Source organism: Periplaneta americana, chromosome 17 (assembly GCF_040183065.1).
Source record: "Periplaneta americana isolate PAMFEO1 chromosome 17, P.americana_PAMFEO1_priV1, whole genome shotgun sequence".
In the NCBI taxonomy this organism is placed as follows: Eukaryota; Metazoa; Arthropoda; class Insecta; order Blattodea; family Blattidae; genus Periplaneta; species Periplaneta americana.
In genome coordinates this window covers 135,932,199-135,951,314 of record NC_091133.1, presented here as the reverse complement: position 1 = coordinate 135,951,314, position 19,116 = coordinate 135,932,199, and the positions used below count along the sequence as shown (strand labels likewise).

The window sequence follows — 19,116 nt, the reverse complement described above, 5'->3', positions numbered from 1 at the left end:
ATTAACATTCCATGGTATTCATACATTGCTTTACAGCTAGAATATGGAACAAGTCAAAAAACTTAATTCTATTATAAAATCTTAATTTATAGTCACAGTCTAGATGAAATACATACAGACGAGATTTACAATATAGTCTACTAGTACAACACAAAGTTTTAGTATCAATTTCATGAAGTGTTATTGAATGTCATGAATTCACCTACAGACTAGAAGGCGTGAGAAATTAGGTACTTCTTTAATTTGGCCCAAAATAATTTTATGTTTTGAGTTTCATTTTTTATATCGATAGGAAGGCTATTAAAAGTTTTTACTGCCATATAACGCACTCCTTTTTCATAGCACGAGAGACTTGCCGATGGAGTATGAAAGTCATTTTTGACGTGTATTTATGCTATGAACTGTTGAATTAGTTACAAAGTTTTCACGATTACATACGAGGAAGATTATTAATGAAAAGATATACTGACAAGCCATTGGCATTATTTGTAGTTTTTTGAAAATAGCCCTACACAATTCCCTACATTTCGAACCTACTATTATTCTAATTACTCTATTTTGTAATAGAAATATATTGTTACTATCTGTGGAATTTCCCGAGAATATTATTCCAAAACTCATTACCGAGTGGAAGTATGCAAAGTACATATATTCTTTTTAAGGTATTGATATTTACTATCGTTTGCATAGATCTAATAGCAAAACAAGCTGAATTTAGTTTGGGGGTAATTTCTTTAATATGATTTTTCCAGTTTAACACATTATCGATTTTTAAGCCAAGAAATTTTGTTCTTGTTGTTTCTAATAGGGATCTATTAGCCTATTAATTATTGCGCTAGAAATTTGCGACGTTGAATTTGGACAGGATTTAAATTGAATTATGTTGTTTTGTTACAATTTAATACTATTGACTGAGAACCAGTCACATATTTTGAAGAGAATTTCCTCTGTTGAAGATTGGAATGTGTTGGAGTTATTGGCTGTAATTATTATACTTGTGTCATCTGCAAATAATATGGGATGACCTACATCTCTTATTAGGGGGGCGCAGGAAGTTGTCCGGCGCAGGAAGGTCGCACAAATATCGATGATCTTTAATACCAATCAACAATGTTTTTGGTGGTTTGTTTGGACCAGTCTTTTCACGGTTTGCAACACTGCACGCGCAAGAGCTATAAGACCTCAATGCAGCCCAGAACGTGCACGTGAATATCAGTGTGAACATAACAAGTATCAAGCAAACAGTGTTTAACTTACTAGTAGACAACTACAAGTTTAGTGATGGTACTGTTTGTTTCAGATGCACAAATCGTAAGTGTAATGGAGATGTTCAACGAATGGCCCAGAATAATTTCAGACTTTTACACTAGTTAATTCTACCATGCCAACCCAAATATACATCATGAGATGGAAATGTTAGAAACGTTCTAATCTATGTAGGCTAATCGACAAAGTTAAATTTTGGTAAAGGCTGGTTCACAATAAACCGGAAACGAGAATCGGAAAGAAAACTAAAATGGTAAAATTGTTAAAATGTGTAGGGACATTTAAATGTGAGCATTCACAATTAACGAAAAGCTTGCCGGAGCCCGGGATCGGGAACGGAGAGTTGGCCAACTTTGGCATTGACATTTCCGATCACAGTCCACTAGATTCATTCTATTGTCATCTAAAAGCTATTTTTTCGTTGTATATTTTGTAGCAAGAAGACCGTTACATAACCTATGCATTATTTTGTTCTTTGCTGTGCGTCATGGAGCAAGTTTTAGTTCATGATATTCTAATATTGAGTGTTGAGGAAAATCCTCACGTTTACGATAAGCCTCGTATAAAAATGAGAAAATGAAGGAGAATACGTGGCTGCATCTTTGAACACCGATCGTAAGTGAATCATATTTTATTACTGTATTGGTTGCATTACACACTACATATTCATGCTTCAATTCAATAACTACTGTTGTGTTCATTTTTGTTCTATTACAAATATTTCTTCTCTAATTATTTTACGTTATGGTAGACTTAAAATAGGTTGTGATAATAAATATGCATGGGCATATTTATAGTACCATACTACTGAAATGTTTCAGTTGAAATTTCGAAGTTGGTTAATCTGTGTTTATGTTGGCTGCCTTGTATTCATGAGAGAACGCGATGGTCAATTATACACAAATAACATCAGACTGCGTAATATCGACTTTACATATCGTTATTGACATGAATATCGATATGCATAGTCGTCTACGTTCTCGGTTTATTGTGAATCAAAAATTTTCATATTCACGTCCTCTGCTTCTCGTTTTCATTCTGGTTCTCGTTCCCGGTTTATTGTGAACCAGCCTTAAGCGAAAAATCGTAAGAAAAGGAACTAAAGAAAAACCAAACATCAGCAATTCCTATTGGCGGAAAGAATAAAAAAACTGCTGTAGTAAGTATATTTAACTTGTTGGCATGACTGAACAAGTGCAATCTTGAACTTTTACTTTATTTCTGAAAAATTGTAAGGCTTCGAATAACAATACCTTCAGGTGGTTCTGGCCCTGAGTAAAATAGAAAGAGAAATGTTGTTGTTTTGGCACAAACGGTCTGTTTTCGCTAATCCAAACAAGTTATCTCTCCTAGTCCAGACAGGCGTTATTAGTGGACATTGGTCCAAATGGCATGTGCTTTAGTCATGAGTTTGTGGTTAAATTGCAGACCTGCCAACTTTCGTGCAAAATGCGCCAATCACTCGCAATTAGCTCACGGCTTCCGTCCTCCTCCATTGACGCGACGTACTCCGGGATGTAGAGGTGACGGCATAACTTTCGTCTTTGATAATTTTCGTTTTATTGTTATTATTATTATTATTATTATTATTATTATTATTATTATTCGTGATCAGAATATTGTACGAAATGGAACTATATAAGTTGGAGATTTATCCTTCGAAGAGGTGGAAAAATTCAAATATCTTAGAGCAACAGTAACAAATATAAATGACACTCAGGAGGAAATTAAACGCAGAATAAATATGGGAAATGGCTGTTATTATTCGGTTGAGAAGCTTTTGTCATCTAGTCTGCTGTCAAAAAATCTGAAAGTTAGAATTTATGAAAAAGTTATAGGGTAAATTAGGGTCTGTTGGACAGTCGGGCATATTGGACACTTTGTATTTTAACGTGTTACCTCGCCACCTGTGGGCACCACATTCTGCTAGAAGTCAATGACGGAAGTAGCCACGAGTGGCTACTTCCGTCATTGACTTCTAGCAGAATGTGGTGCCCACAGGTGGCGAGGTAACACGTTAAAATACAAAGTGTCCAATATGCCCGACTGTCCAACAGATCCTAATTTACCCTATTACCGGTTTTTCTGTATGACTGTGAAACTTGGACTCTCACTTTGAGAGAGGAACAGAGATTGAGGGTTTTTGAGAATAAGGTTCTTAGGAAAATATTTGGGGCTAAAAGGGATGAAGTTACAGGAGAATGGAGAAAGTTACACAACGCAGAGCTGCAGGCATTGTATCCTTCACCTGGCATAATTAGGAACATTAAATCCAGACGTTTGAGATGGGCAGGGCATGTAGCACGTATGGGCGAATCCAGAAATGCATATAGAGTGTTAGTTGGGAGGTCAGAGGGGAAAAGACCTTTGGGGAGGCCGAGACGTAGATGGGAAGATAATATTAAAATGGATTTGAGGCGTGGTGGGAATACAATGGTGAAGCAGTGCGCAGTCTCGCCCGTTCTCCTACTACGTGATGACGTCACGCGTGAAGCATTACAGACTCTCTCGCAGCTTGCTAGCTTAGCTCAGCTCAGCTACGTATGGTTTTGGAAGTGGGGTAGGTTAATTGATTATACCAAGAAACCAGAATCAAAAATGACATTTAATATTACTTGTTATTAATTAAATACACTAACTTTTATTAACTCTGTATGTTTAAAACATAAAACAATTTTAAGTAGCCTACAAGAGGTGAATAGCGTCATCCCGTTATGAATTTAAAATAACAACACGCGTCGAAAAAATCTGAATCTAAATTTAAAAAAATAATAATAAACAAGTTCACCAAAATTTAGATGTAACAATTCTTCAGTTCGTCTACAATAGCCCTACATATTATATTTAACAGTAAATAATTAAATTATTGACACAGCATTATAATTTGTGAGATAAAAATAACTATAAAGCAACCTACTAAAATTAATTTTACATTACACATGCAGTTTATGACAAATAATATTCAAATTGATTTTACATTACACATGCAGTTTATGACAAATAATATTCAAATTGATTTTACATTACACATGCAGTTTATGACAAATAATATTCAAATTGATTTTACATTACACATGCAGTTTATGACAAATAATATTCAAGTTGATTTTACATTACACATGCAGTTTATGACAAATAATATTCAAATTGATTTTACATTACACATACAGTTTATGAAAAATAATATTTAAATTGATTTTATGTTGACACTAAGAAGGAATATCGATGATGTGATTGCAATATTGCAATATCTCGTACCCCAGTTTTATTAATAGTTCATATCGCAAAACTAGTTTAAAATAAATATTTAAAATTGTATTGAAAGGATTATATAAGCAATAATTGGTTATTCTCAGTTATTTTCAATTCACTTTATTGGCAAAGACGTAGTTTTGGTAAATTTACTGTGGTAATGCTCAAATGTCACTGTGCGATGTGAGTTATTCCAAGCACATCATCGATTTAAAAGTGCAATTATTATTCCATAAATTTCACTTCTTAACGTTAATTAATTTGGACATTTTTCGAAATAACTTCCTTTTGGAGTTTTCGAAACTTAGTTTTCGATTTACATCTCTCAATCTTATATATATCCTTGTTCGAGCTAGACACAGGATAACTTCATGTGGGATGGTAATTGTTTTGGGAAGCTTGCTCCGCTAGACTGTCAAAGATTAATTTGCCCTCGGCAATAAAATTTCCAAGAATTTCTTCAAATTCTTTATTTAGAATTACAGTAGCCTGCAACAACTCTTCACTTGGACACAGTAGGTTTCCTTTGGATATGCAACTCAACCAATCTGGCCTCTTTCCCGTTACGTTTCCTGTCGTACTACCTACATTGGAATATTTGTCGCGGAATCTGTGAGCAACATAACCAGCTATATATTTCAAGCCTTCTTGATTAATGTGGTCTCTGAAAGACGATATTTCTGGAAAATCTGTCAACTCTACCATCTCAAGTTGATTGGGATCATATTGCGGATTAACAAACGAATCAGAGGCAATTTCTTCTGCTACATTTACACATACATCGTTCATGCTATTAACTATCTTGTTTGTATGTGCCAGAAAATGTTTCGACAGACAAGAATCATCATTTCTTTCATCTTCATCGCATTCCTTTATAGGATTTACTAAGCACGATTCAGTGTTTTCCTTTGTGTGTTTGATTCGCTGTAAATATAGCTGAGGAATGTTTACCCATGACATACCATTTCAATCTGTGCTTAAAATCCAAAGAAGAAGGGTGGTCATTTGCCCCCCCCCCCATTCCACGAATATAAGAAAAAAAATTCTCTAGCACATCCTGATTCAAACGATAAGTTAGAATATATTCTATGTCATATTTAGATTCCATATATTCATACATTTGAATCAATTAGGAGTTACTGAGTAAAATTCCTTTCTGAAAGGGGATTAATGCTTTGTGTTTACCTACAGTCGTTGCCGATACTACAGGGGTAATATTATTTAACAAAGCAATTTGGTTTTCTTTGTCTACACCAAAAGCATTACAACCTGAATGGCAACCGTACTTTGATTTCGCATTAAATAAATCAAACCAGTCATTGAACAACTTGATTATTTCAGAACATTTTTTCCAGTCATTGCCTTCATCTTTATAGTAATCCTTTTCTCCACGATATTCGATGGCTTTAGAAACTGTATTAGAAAACAGTTGAGCAGCAGGCAAAACTCTTTGCCTTTCACTTCCTTTCAAGTCTAAATGATACCTTGTGAGTTTATGGGCAATGGTAAGTTCTGTGTTCGAAGCAGTTAATAACATTTCGAGTGATGATTTGTCTATGGATTTACCATTGATATGGAATCCGTGATCCACAAAATGATTTCTTGCTAGTTTTAGGAGATGGGGAGCATCCGCAAACACGAATATTTTCAAGGAATCATCATAAGGGTGCTTCATGAAACAGTTCTTGTCATATCCAATATTTAAATCTGACCAGAACCTCATATTACCGGAACCCATATCACATGTCATAGCGACAACAATATATCCTGCATTGTACAGACAGAGACAATGTCATTAATAATTCTGGGCTTCATTACTTGGTCAAAATCATAATAAACAGGTTGTTTCCAACGGCCAACTAAACCACGGGCCATTACAGTCTGACAACACCTATGAGGTCCCAACCTTTCTTGATTCTTCCCGTCAATACATATCTTGTTGGAAATATAAATTTCATCGAAAGTTAGAACTGTTCAACGTTTCAAGTCTGACAAATGTTTAGATTTGACTTCCATTAAAAATATGACAGACAATAAACCTTGATCTAAATTAAAATTTGATGCCCAGCTCCTTAACGTAGAATGTGCTGGCAAAGGAAAGTTGTTTCTTCTCACATAGCGCTATGTCTTGGGGCGGACACTTTTTAAAGATATTGCAGTGGCAATATCTTCCGAAGACCACTGTACTTTCCTTCTTTCTTCGGAATTTATTATCTTCATTTGCCCCGGTGTGAAGTTGTCTGTCAAATTATTATTTACGATTTCCATTTTTTTTTTCTTTTCTTTATTAATGTCTTCCAACATGATTTCGTATTTCTTAGATAACTCTTCATTATTTACTTTCCAATTTTCATTTTCTTCCTCTAAAGCCACAATTTTTTTTCTTAAGATATCAATTTCGTCTAGACTAAGCGCTTCGTTCGTTTGAGAATTGCTGAAAATAACATTGTTTTAGAATTAGCTATATGTATTATATACACTACTATGAATCGCTCCATGCAGCTAAAAGAAAAATAGAGTTTAGAAAAAAATTGTGTCTAAGATCAATATTGAGTGATTATCATCTTCGAAATAATTTACTGTATGGTAAAATAAATATTTTACAATGAGTATTAACCCTAACATTATCAAGAAATTTTTTCTGACGTGGATTACCAAGAGTTAGCAAAACTTTCCCACCAAATTAAATTATGTATATTACTTAAAATACGTTTAATAAAGTTTCATACTTAAAAAAAAACACATCAGTTTTTCATTCCAGTGATTCTGCATATTCCTTTTAGTAAAATGCTGCTGCACACAATTTTAATATCTGAATATTTTTTACACAAATTAAGTCCACAATTTCCACATCCGACATTAATTTTCGTAATGTGAACGGCTTTCTTGTTGGCAGCTAGTACTTGAAATAGACCTTGATTCATCCCCACTAACCACTTCTGTATTATCTTCCTCACTACCACTTTCTTTCTTCAACTCCGCCGGTAAATCAATTTCCAATTGCACTATAATATCACTTTCACCCAAAACATTAAGGCTGCTATTATCCACAAAACAACTCATGTCTATGTTCTGTATCCCTGAATACAACTAGATTTGAATAAACACCAATAAAGAAAGAACAAATTTACCAACTCAAGTTTCTACACTGCAATTAAATGGTAAAGTGGAGAATTGAAACAGTAAACGACCTTAACGACATTACAAACAGTTACAACAATGGACAAAAATTACAGAATTCAAACTTGAAAATGTTTAAAAGTATAGGTCATATGAAATGCCAAGGGTGGGTAAAATCTGTCCACTAACAAATACTTCAAATTATTAGTCTGCTGTTTGAAATCTAAAACAGAACACGTGTGTGTATACTTTATCATGTTAGAGACAAATAGAGTAAAGGTGAAAGCTGTCAGATTTCATTAATTCAAAAAAATTTAGAAAATAAAAAGGGTGGGTAATTTTTTCCCAACCGTGATAATGCTAGGGTTAAGCGAGAAAATAATTATTTTATGCCCATTAATTGACGCCTTTCTTGCTCCTCTATTGACATTCGAGACAATTGAATCCTTCCATTTACTGAAGCCTTTTCTGTCTGAAATTTGTCAAAAGGTACCACAGCTTTAACACTTTATAAGACATGTAATTAAGTCCTTTTAGCTTAGAAAGTTTCCAAGAATTATGAGAAAATTATTCCCTTCTGCGGAGCAACTCATATATGTGAAAAATGTTAACAATATGATACACAGGAACATACCAGTTAATAGTTATAATTACGTAATTGCTGTAATTACTCACGTTTCGTTATTTAGGCCTAATGCACTATCCTCTGATACATGTTCTCTGAATTGGTTTTGAAGTGGCCTGAACAGTACATGAACTATTGGCAATGATGTCATGAATTTCTTTTCTCCTTCTCCGTTTTTCACATCTGTCCAATCTCAGATTATCTCTTGATTTTCGTTTCAAGCAAGACTGCGCCAGAGCTTTTGTGGGTACAGCGTCTACTTTCAGATTACGACTGCTTTTTTTTTTTGTTCATAATTTAGGAGTTTCTGCTTTAAAGATACTTCGTAATTTGACTCCTCAAAATGAAGGGAACATATTCGAGCTGAAACAACATTAAGTCTTTCTTTTCCCTCAAAGCAATCAATGGAATAAGTCAGACAATAAGTTTAACATGACTATTACACTCTTACTACGTCATACTACTTTTGACCAATAAAACGGTACGAAAGGACGTATTTCAACCAATCACGGCTGCTTATCGCACAATTTTATCGCGTCCCTAGCATTTGTTTAATTTTATCGCGTCCCTAGCATTTGTTTAATTTTATCGCGTCCCTAGCATTTGTTTCTTTGTTTGCCAACATTTGAAACTGCGCTGGTCTGGACGTAAAAAAATATATATAGGCCTATGTACACTGGTCAAAAAAAGTTAAGCATAATTAGGCATATAACTGTTTTTATTAATCAAAATAAAATAGATAAATTATAATTGGGTTTCTTGGTTCCACAGAATAAACTTAAAAGTAGAAATACGCTATTTGTTAACAATGGACTCAATATGAAATGAAAAAGTTGCATTGTTTGGAAACAACGGAAAAGATAAGGGAAGTTGAAATTCGTACATCATCAAAGAAAAGGAGATGGTGCTTTCAGTACCCTGTTTAATAACGTGTTGGTCCTCCACGAACCCTGAGGCACTCTTGTATGCGACGGGGCATACTCAGTACCAATGCATCTAAGCTCTCCTGAGGCAAATTGTCCCATTCTTCCAAGGCAGCATTCCTGAGTTCTTGAATCGTTAATGGGTGATGTGGACGATTGGAAATGGCTCTCCTGAGAAAGCTCCATGCATGCTCTATGCAGTTCATATCCGGTGAGCATGCTGGCCAATCCATTCTTCGGATCCCATGTTCTACAAGATACCGCTGCACACTATGAGCACGATGAGGCCAAGCATTATCGTCCTGTAGAGTGAACCCTTCTCCTACAGTCTCTGCAAAACCACTTACTATGGGTTGGAGGATGTTGTTCTCATACACAGCAGCAGTCATGTTTCCCTCTATTGAAACCAGTGGTGTGCGGCGGCCAAACATGGCACCTGCCCAAAACAAGATTGAACCACCAAACTGTTGGTGACGTTCCACGGTCATTGAGGGATTATTTCGTTCCCCTGTTCGTCTCCATACGCGAATAGAGTTGTTGTCAGGGCGTAGGCCCATTCTCACTTCGTCTGAGAATAAAGTTCTGGTCCATTGGCCTCATGTCCAATTCTCATGTGCTCTAGCCCATCTTGCACGAGCACCCCTGTGATGTGGACGGAGTGCTGGAGTCTTGAGTGGTCTTCGAGCATACAACCCTATGTCATGAAGTCTATTGCGCACAGTTTGGCTACTTACAACAACACAGTGGCTTCGCGCAGGTCATGGCGCAGAGTTGTAGCTGAGGCTATAGGGTTCCTACGTGCAGATAACTTTACATACCGGTCCTGACCTGGTGTTGTTTTGCGTGGACGGCCTTCGCGAGGTCGATCTGCTATTGACTGGGTTTCCTGGAACTTTCACCACAGTCTGGAGACAATACTCTGATTCACATGAAGGATGTTAGCAACATCAACTTGTCTCATGTTTTGTTCCATCAAAGTGATGATTTTGATGCGGTCTGCCATTGTAAGGGTGTTCCGAGCCATTGTACTGCACTATGAAGCACTATGAAGCAAAACGACACTGATTGAACTTTGCTCGAATTACAGACTTTGTTTACTGCACTATGAAGCACTATGAAGCAAAATGACACTGACTGAACTTTTCTCGAATTACAGGCTTTTCTTTACTAGCCGTGATTTGGACGTTACCTAGTGATGCAGACTAAAACAAATGAAAGAGTTTGAATTGGTAAACATAACACGTGCCACATAAAACCAAAAGAAATATATATATATATATATATATATATATATATATATATATATAATTACAAACCACTCCAGTCGATGCACAGCAGTTTCAAATATGACTCGCATTGGCATTCAAGAACAAGAATTAATCAAAATCACTGATCATACCTATGCATCTTCTGAAATCCGATTTACAAATAAATGACGAGCACCATTCGGAAATCCTGAATAAGTTGAATACATCATGTAGGCCTAAATCAACGAGTTCCACTTCTATTACGCACACGTCCAATATAACATCAATTGAACCACCAACCACATTCAAATTTGAAAATTGTACATTCAATAATTATTCCTTTTAAAATTATTCATTCGGAAATCCAGAATAAGTTGAATACACCATGTAGGCCTAAATCAACGAGTTCCACTTCTGTTATGCACACGTCCAATATAACATCAATTGAACTACCAACCACATTCAAATTTGAAAATTGTACATTCAATAATTATTCCTTTTAAAATTATTCATGTTAATTTTTTATGTCATCGTCGTTAAATAAAACTTTTCTAACACTTGTGTATATTAGTTAGGTTATGTTATAGCTTCTGCTATATGATATTATGGATAATCACGTATCAGAGATTGTTTAATATTAAGATTTATTGAAAATCATCTATCAAGTGACGTTGATTACTGGGATTCGGATAATTGAAGTGGAATGCAACTGTCTTAATAAAAATGAAACTGAATCAACAAAGCCTTCTTGACTAGTAACAGGCCACAGAGTTCAATGATGATTCCATAGTTGGCACAACTGATACCGGTAACAAGAAAACATCATCATAAAACACTACTGCCATCTAGCGTAATGTTGAGATGGTACAATAATACATTTGAAGACAGTTGTATTTTCGTAAGCCAATTAATATTTTATTGTACACTTTGTTACTTCTAATCTTTATATAGCCTACCTTCTTCTAATCGTGTAATAGTCAATTAAATACCACTCGAGTTTTGATTTTCTCTAGATAAATCAAAACCTCTAGTGAGGTTACTGTTGAAAATATATTTTGCAAATGACTTGCGAAGCAAATAAAATTTAGTAACATGCGAGAAAACTCACCGTGCTGTAAATTGACTTCATCCTCCCTTGTACAAGCATGCAACCAGTGTCATGCCAAGTCTTCATTCTTCGGAAACCTATAATATTTTACGTCAGTTCCTTTTGTTTTTCGATTGTAACTCAAACAACCAGATACTGCACATCCAGGCATACTAATAGCATGTGTCACATTAATAGCATTACTGATACAAGAATAACATTCAATATACTATATATAAACAAAGAATTAACCCCGTGCACGTACACACAACAGCTGTTTGTTTTGTTCCTCGAGCACTGCGGAGCGAATTAGCGCGCCGCTGCTGCTTCCCAAGTGACGACATGCGCAGTAGAAAACGAGTTTGAGTCAACCGTCTGCTACACCATTATATTCCCACCACGATTTGAGGGAGGTGGGATATGATGGTAGAGACTGGATTAATCTTGCTCAGGATAGGGACAAATGGCGGGCTTATGTGAGGGCGGCAATGAACCTCCGGGTTCCTTAGAAGCCAGTAAGTAAGTAAGTAAGTAAGCATTATTATTATTATTATTATTATTATTATTATTATTATTATTATTACAAATAACCCCTACTAAATTATACCATCGCCCGCATTTCATGCCTCGTAGGTTGGTAATAAATGCTCGTTGCGATTTGCAGCAACGGCGTAAGTCGCTTAGTTCCCTATTTCGCAGCCTACTGCTGAACGCTCGGTCGCACTCAACTCCTCATTGCGATCATTGATAAAGTCATCTCTGAGCTATCATGAACCCATTAGCCGTACAAGATGTATTCTGCAGTTCCCAACAGGCACCTGCCTAGCGCAGATTATGTACACAGAGAGAGAACATGTGGACAGCCTCTGAGAATCTAGGGAATTGAACAGTGGGCATTGATCAGAAATCTATCTCGCAACGGGATATTCGATATTAATTTATTCTGGCAGAATTAAGGTCATCAGGCATTCTCTTCCACTCAGCCAGAAACATAAGCACTTAGCAATTTACAAATTAATGAATAAAATATTCGAAAATATAATAGGCCTTATTTACAAATGGCTTTTAAGAGAACCTGGAGGTTCATTTCCGCCGTCACATAAGCCCGCCATCTCAGCAAGATTAATCCAGTCCCTAGCATCATATCCCACCTCTCTCAAATCCATTTTAATATCATTCTCCCATCTACGCCTCGGCCTCCGCAAAGGTTTTTTTTTCCCCCTCAGGTCTTCCAACTAACACTTTATATGAATTTCTGGATTCGCCTGTACGTGCTACATTCTCTGCCCATCTCAAACGTCTGGAATATAAAACTAAAAGCAATCACAAACATAATATTAAAGTAGATAATGTTAATTGAAGAACTTCCTGAATACATTATAAATAGTGAACTACTAAGAAAAGAAGACAACGAGATGCAACTTAAACATTACAGAGTAAAACGAAAATAAAATGCTAATTAATTAACTCTCTAATAAATTAGGGCTCAGCATGAAATTAGTAAATTAAATTCTGTAACGATGCAAATGAACAATGAAATAATGTTATAAATCAACAAGATAAAATTTAACACAGCAGACAGGTTATATAGGAAAAACGAGTAGATACATAAAAATATAACGAATTAATTATTTGTAGATATAATTGAGAATGTAGTACATTAAAATACGTGGGAGAGTGAAAAGTAACCCTAATAATTGTTTTATTAATTTAATATGTACAATAAGAGTACAAACTCTTCGACACTCTTCAACATAACCCCACTACGTTCAATGCAAGTGTTCCTGTTATACAGATGTTACATAATTATGTGTGTAGGGCTAGGATCTACTATGCGAATCCGAGTGTTATTTATGTTTATTAAGGTTACTTTTCGACTCAGCCTAGTATATAATATAGCTAAAGCAACATCTGATAAATATAGTAGGAGTAAATAACTCCTAAGATTCAAGATATAAGTGGCATAAGAAGCCACAGAAGCCTATTTAAGTATGGCACTGTGATCTGTTATTCTGAATATGAGACTGAGTTGCTGATAAATACGGATTTATATTAAGTGTCTGTGAAACCGTATCAATTCTCCATGTGCTATAGGTTTATTGAGATGTGGGCCTATTAAGTAAGTGACTTTCCATTGATAGTGATTTTGTAAAGTCGTCGCTCTTTCAGCAGTGTGATGAATAGGGAGCGGATTTTTATGTGCTAAAAAATTTAAATATATTTATTTTTATGTGCTAAAAAGTACGAAAATATTTGCTAAAATAAAAAAAAAATATATATATTTTTTTTAAATATGACAAAATACCTTACTTAGCTTGAAAAAAAAATGTTACTAGGTACTCACCAATCACACTTGATATCAGTTGCTAGTAGTTGTCCGAGAATTTCAGTGAACAACAAAGGTCATTTCCAAATTCTCCATCACAAATGCATGCCCATTATCTCTGAACAACGACTTATACTGTGAAAACGATCTTTCCACATCACAGGACATCAGACGAGCATATTTAAAGTGAGGAATGTCACAAACACAAACACCGTCAATTTCACCTACAGGCACACCCTCCAATACTTGAGCAACTTTACACATTTTTTTTTATATCCACTGTTTTGCCGTGAATGCACACGTGAAGCAGCGGCAATGTGCTTGTTGCCAGGGTTACCTGAGAGCTCTGATCTGCACTTACTGATTTACCACATGGTTGGCAAAATAACACTTTTCCGTCGGTAGGAAAAATGTTTTTAAATTCATCTACGTATTGCTGTAGACGCGATCTTAAACTCGATTTGATTTTAGGCATCTTAAGAGACTAATATACACACGTCTTAAGGTAAAAACATGTTTCTGGCTACTGGCTGACAATGTCGGAGAAAAGCTTCCTATAGCGACGCCACCACGTCTACACTACGCAGCTTATGCTTATGGTCCGATAACGGGGGATCACAACAAGATGTATTTCCTCACTTCATAGGCATGAACGAGAGGCGAGAGATTTGTTTAAATTAAATAATGTTTATACCGGAGCTCTTATCCGTTGTGTTTCACAAAGAAAGCGGGAATGAAATCATCTTCAGCAACAATAAAAATTCCTAATTATGTGTTGCAAAATCTCTCCTTGTCCATGGTAATTTATTCTCATATAATAACACTTGATATGCTATGTACCTAGCAGTTCTCAGAACTTGAGGCGATACTATTACAAAAATGGATCACGGATAGGCCTACACCACACAGCCCATGGAAACACGAAGCAACCAAGAAAAGATAACGTATTTCTGAGTGATATAATTGATTTAGTTTTAAAATTTTAAAAGTTCTTATAAAAAAACTCCAAGATTTATGTGTTTATAGTAGATTTCCTGAAAATATGTATTTACATAATTTTTTTGTGAAAATATGTGTTTTTATGTGAAATAAAATTCGGGTTTTAAACTTGAAATTTGACATTCGGAATTTTTAACTTTGTTAATTGTGTTTTATCACACGCAAGAAAAATATTCAATTACATAGGAATCCGCTCGTTAGTGATGAAGAGTTGCATACTGCAGGACTTTCGTCGACAGCAATAGCATTCTAACTAATACACAAATTACACGATTTAAATTTTACTCTGTAGTGAAATCTTGTGTTGCTGGTCATCATATTCATATATTTCCCTCTATGCAGTTTAAAAGTTTTGTGAGTAAATAACTTTCGATGTGAACGGTTTTGTTGTCGCTCCTACAGAAACATGGCTACGTGTAAAGAGAAATCCTGTGGCACTTATGCCCACGTGCATCAAAGTCGGTTAGTGTAACCACAGGTTAAAATTGTCACCTAACCTCTGGTTAAGCATTTTTACAGTGGATCGACCTCGGTTACGACTTAAATAGGAGGTTAACCACAGTAATCTCTAACCGGCCATATTCGAGCGGTTAAAAGAGATAACCAGTGATTAGTAGAGCAAGTAAAGCAAAATGGCGGCCAGAGCCACAGATGTTTATTTCGAAGACGATTATTATTATACAGTACTTGAATTACTTGATAGAGCGTGAGCGTGAAGTTTCTTTAGTGGAAAGAGAGAATTCTTACGAGGAATTAGGTGGCAGAAAATTTCAGGAGGGATTTCGTTTATCAAAATCTACAAATGGATCACTTGCAATAACACAAAAAGTCATATTTCTCCTATGGTTCGGCTGCTTATATTACGATTCTATGTAACTGTTATTTTCTGTATTTTAAGAGGGAATACTCGAATATCTCTTTCTCTATGTCACTGGCTGAACAAAGAGAGGCTATTTATGGATCTTAGGATAATGAACAGTTCCCTCGTGTAAATGAGGTGCTTGATCGTATACACATTCCTATTAATCTTCTGCATCCTTTTCCTTTATAGATATTCCATCTTTTTATATAATATATTTAGATTCTAGTAATTAAGTCTAGCGACACTTCAACCACATTGGGATATAATCATTTTTGCATTCAATTTTCTATTTTCTACGATTTTAACCTAACAGCAAAGAAATGCAACTCACAAATATAACAGCGCCCAAAGGCAAACAAATGCAAAGCGAAAATGTAGGACACGTTCATTTCGATGTAGAACGGAGTGAGCGCAGTCATTTTTAGACGTTGACTATTATCTTTGCAGCGGTATGGATGCTTTCCTTTAGTCATTTTGTAGAAACAGTATACCAGCATAGACTTTACTCTGGTTAAATGAGGTGTCAGCTAGCCATGTTTAAGTAATCTGTGATTATGAATGGTGCACACAAATTACATTTTAACCACTGTTACTGTTTAACCGTCGTTTTATAATCTACGATTACTGCGTTTTTAACCGATGTTGATACACTTCGCCATTAGTTTGCTAATAACAGAATGGGATATACTTAGGAACCAGAAGAGAAGGGGAGAAGGTCGGAATTAGGTAAGGAAGTTGAACAGCATACAACGTTAAAATATGAATGTTGCATTATCAGGACCGTTTATAGTAGTTTCGAACCCGATATTCTTGAGATAATTTTAATTTTTCATTTTTGGACTCAAACATTTTACAGTAGATTGACATTTTTCTTACTTAAAGTACAGTGCACAACTGACCAACATTTGCAGATCCTAAACTGAATGACGCCAAAGTAAATGGACTTAAGAATTCAGAATAAAAACCCGGTGAAGTCTTCGGAGATTAGAGAGAGCTTCACAATGTTGGGAAGCAACGCTGGGCTACTTTGGTTGGTTCTTACAATGGTACGGACTTACAAAGTTGCGCGAAGTATATAACAGGGCTAAAATCATTAACCATTCACTGAAACTTGTGTATTATCAGTAATTATGCCAAACTACACCTTGAAGCAGGACTGGCATGAAGGAACAAAGAGGATTAATAATTAGACCTACGCACTCACATTGAAGATTCTGTTGCGTTGAACTACGCATGGCGTGAAGTTTGGCGGACAGGAACCTTTTGTCGGCTGAAAACAGCTCCGTCAGCTGTGCATGACTCCAAAACTTATACGTAACTAACTTCACACGTTTACTTCTTCTTGCAGCCAACTTTTGGACCCATTTCTTCGTGCGCTGTACATTTCTCTCTGCGGTTAGTTTCGTGTGTGAATTTTTGTACTTTATTTCAGGCACATTTTTATGACCAGACATTTACCTTAAATTGAGGTTGATCGCACACTTGAACTTGTGCACTACAGCTATTCTGCAGTGGTGCGATGCGGTTTCTTTGTAATTTGATACGCATCACAGCCACATTATTTACATTTCAAACCTGCCTTATAAAAGGTAGTCTCCGACTTTAAAATGAACCCCACAAGCGCAAATTCGTAACTCTAAAAATGGATTACAGAAGTTCTTTCAATCGATGAGACGTGTAATTTCCTCTCACCTCTGTAATGTCTCGCTGGCGTCTCAATCAGTGCTGTTCTGTGAGCCCATCTGTATTATGTTCGAATCATTGATTCTTCTCACGTATGCATGTCTGTATCGATGAAAATAAGTGAATGATTGTAAATGATTAAATCTCTATGTTCGTTATACTTGCTAGTTTCAAGAAATGCATTAATTTTAGCAATAATCTTTATAATATCATCTATGCTAAAATAAACGCTTGGCAGAAGATTTTTCTTTTACCTTTGAAGATTTCCATCGACTTTTATACTTACTTACTGGCTTTTAAGGAACCCGGAGGTTCATTGCCGCCCTCACATAAGCCCGCCATTGGTCCCTATCCTGAGCAAGATTAATCCATTCTCTATCATCATATCCCACCTCCCTCAAATCCATTTTAATATTATTGATTTGATTTATTGATTTATTTATTGATATAGTTCACAAGTACAAAACTTAATAATATAACAAAAGATCTATAAACAAATGTAGTTCTACATACTAAATATACAATTTCCTAGACTCATTATTTTAACGCAAATCTCAATAATTTATTGGTTCAAACTTGCACTTACGTCATTTTAATATTATCTTCCCATCTACGTCTCGGCCTCCCTAAAGGTCTTTTTCCCTCCGGCCTCCCAACTAACACTCTATATGCATTTCTGGATTCGCCCATACGTGCTACATGCCCTGCCCATCTCAAACGTCTGGATTTAATGTTCCTTATTATGTCAGATGAAGAATACAATGCGTGCAGCTCTGTGCTGTGTAACTTTCTCCATTCTCCTGTAACTTCATCCCTCTTAGCCCCAAATATTTTCCTAAGCACCTTATTCTCAAACACCCTTAATCTCTTTTCCTCTCTCAAAGTGAGAGTCCAAGTTTCACAACCATACAGAACAACCGGTAATATAACTGTTTTATAAATTCTAACTTTCAGATTTTTCGTCAGCAGACTGGATGATAAAAGCTTCTCAACCGAATAATAACAGGCATTTCCCAAATTTATTCTGCGTTTAATTTCCTCTCGAGTATCATTTATATTTGTTACTGTTGCTCCCACATATTTGAACTTCTCCACCTCTTCAAAAGATAAATTTCCAATTTTTATATTTCCATTTCTTACAATATTCTCGTCATGAGGCATAACCATATATCCATCGACTTGTATGCATTTATTATTACAAATTCACAGTAACTCTGAAAAGGAAAGACTACGGATTGTTTCCGTAAATCCTGACGATTAATTCTATGTGAAATGAGTTTGCATTTCTAGGTCTGACAGCAGTATAGGATTACCAGTAAGAACTACAAAATTCTATGCAGGGCAGTGACGGCTACTGTAAACTTTGGATATCCTTGGAGCTGATTTGAAAGCGGCAGTGTTTGTCCGAAGGAATGGAAGGACACTTTGACGATTTTCTTTCCTTCTCGGATAGAGTTTAGAAATGCGTACCTGGACACATACATAGCATTCCGTAAATGTAGACGAACCACGAAAACATTCGATCTGACCTTTACAGCTTCGGTCAGATATCACTAGTTTGTAAACCAAAGATTGAATCTGTGATGAAAGCTCACGATGTCAAATCACCTTCCCCCTCTTCTTCTTGTCATTCAGCCTCTTCGAATCATCTTCACGCCTCTTGGAAGATAGCCTTTGTTTGAAAGTTATTTTATCTTTGTCATCTCATTCCATTTTCCCCCTTTTC

At 35.7% G+C, this 19,116-nt stretch overlaps 1 protein-coding gene across 6 annotated transcripts in view; it reads left to right on the top strand.

The window, feature by feature from the left end:
- The window catches only part of LOC138692977 (discoidin domain-containing receptor 2-like), a 1,165,919-nt gene that overhangs the window by 934,558 nt on the left and 212,245 nt on the right, over positions 1–19,116 (top strand). The gene's annotated exons all lie outside the window — the stretch shown is intronic.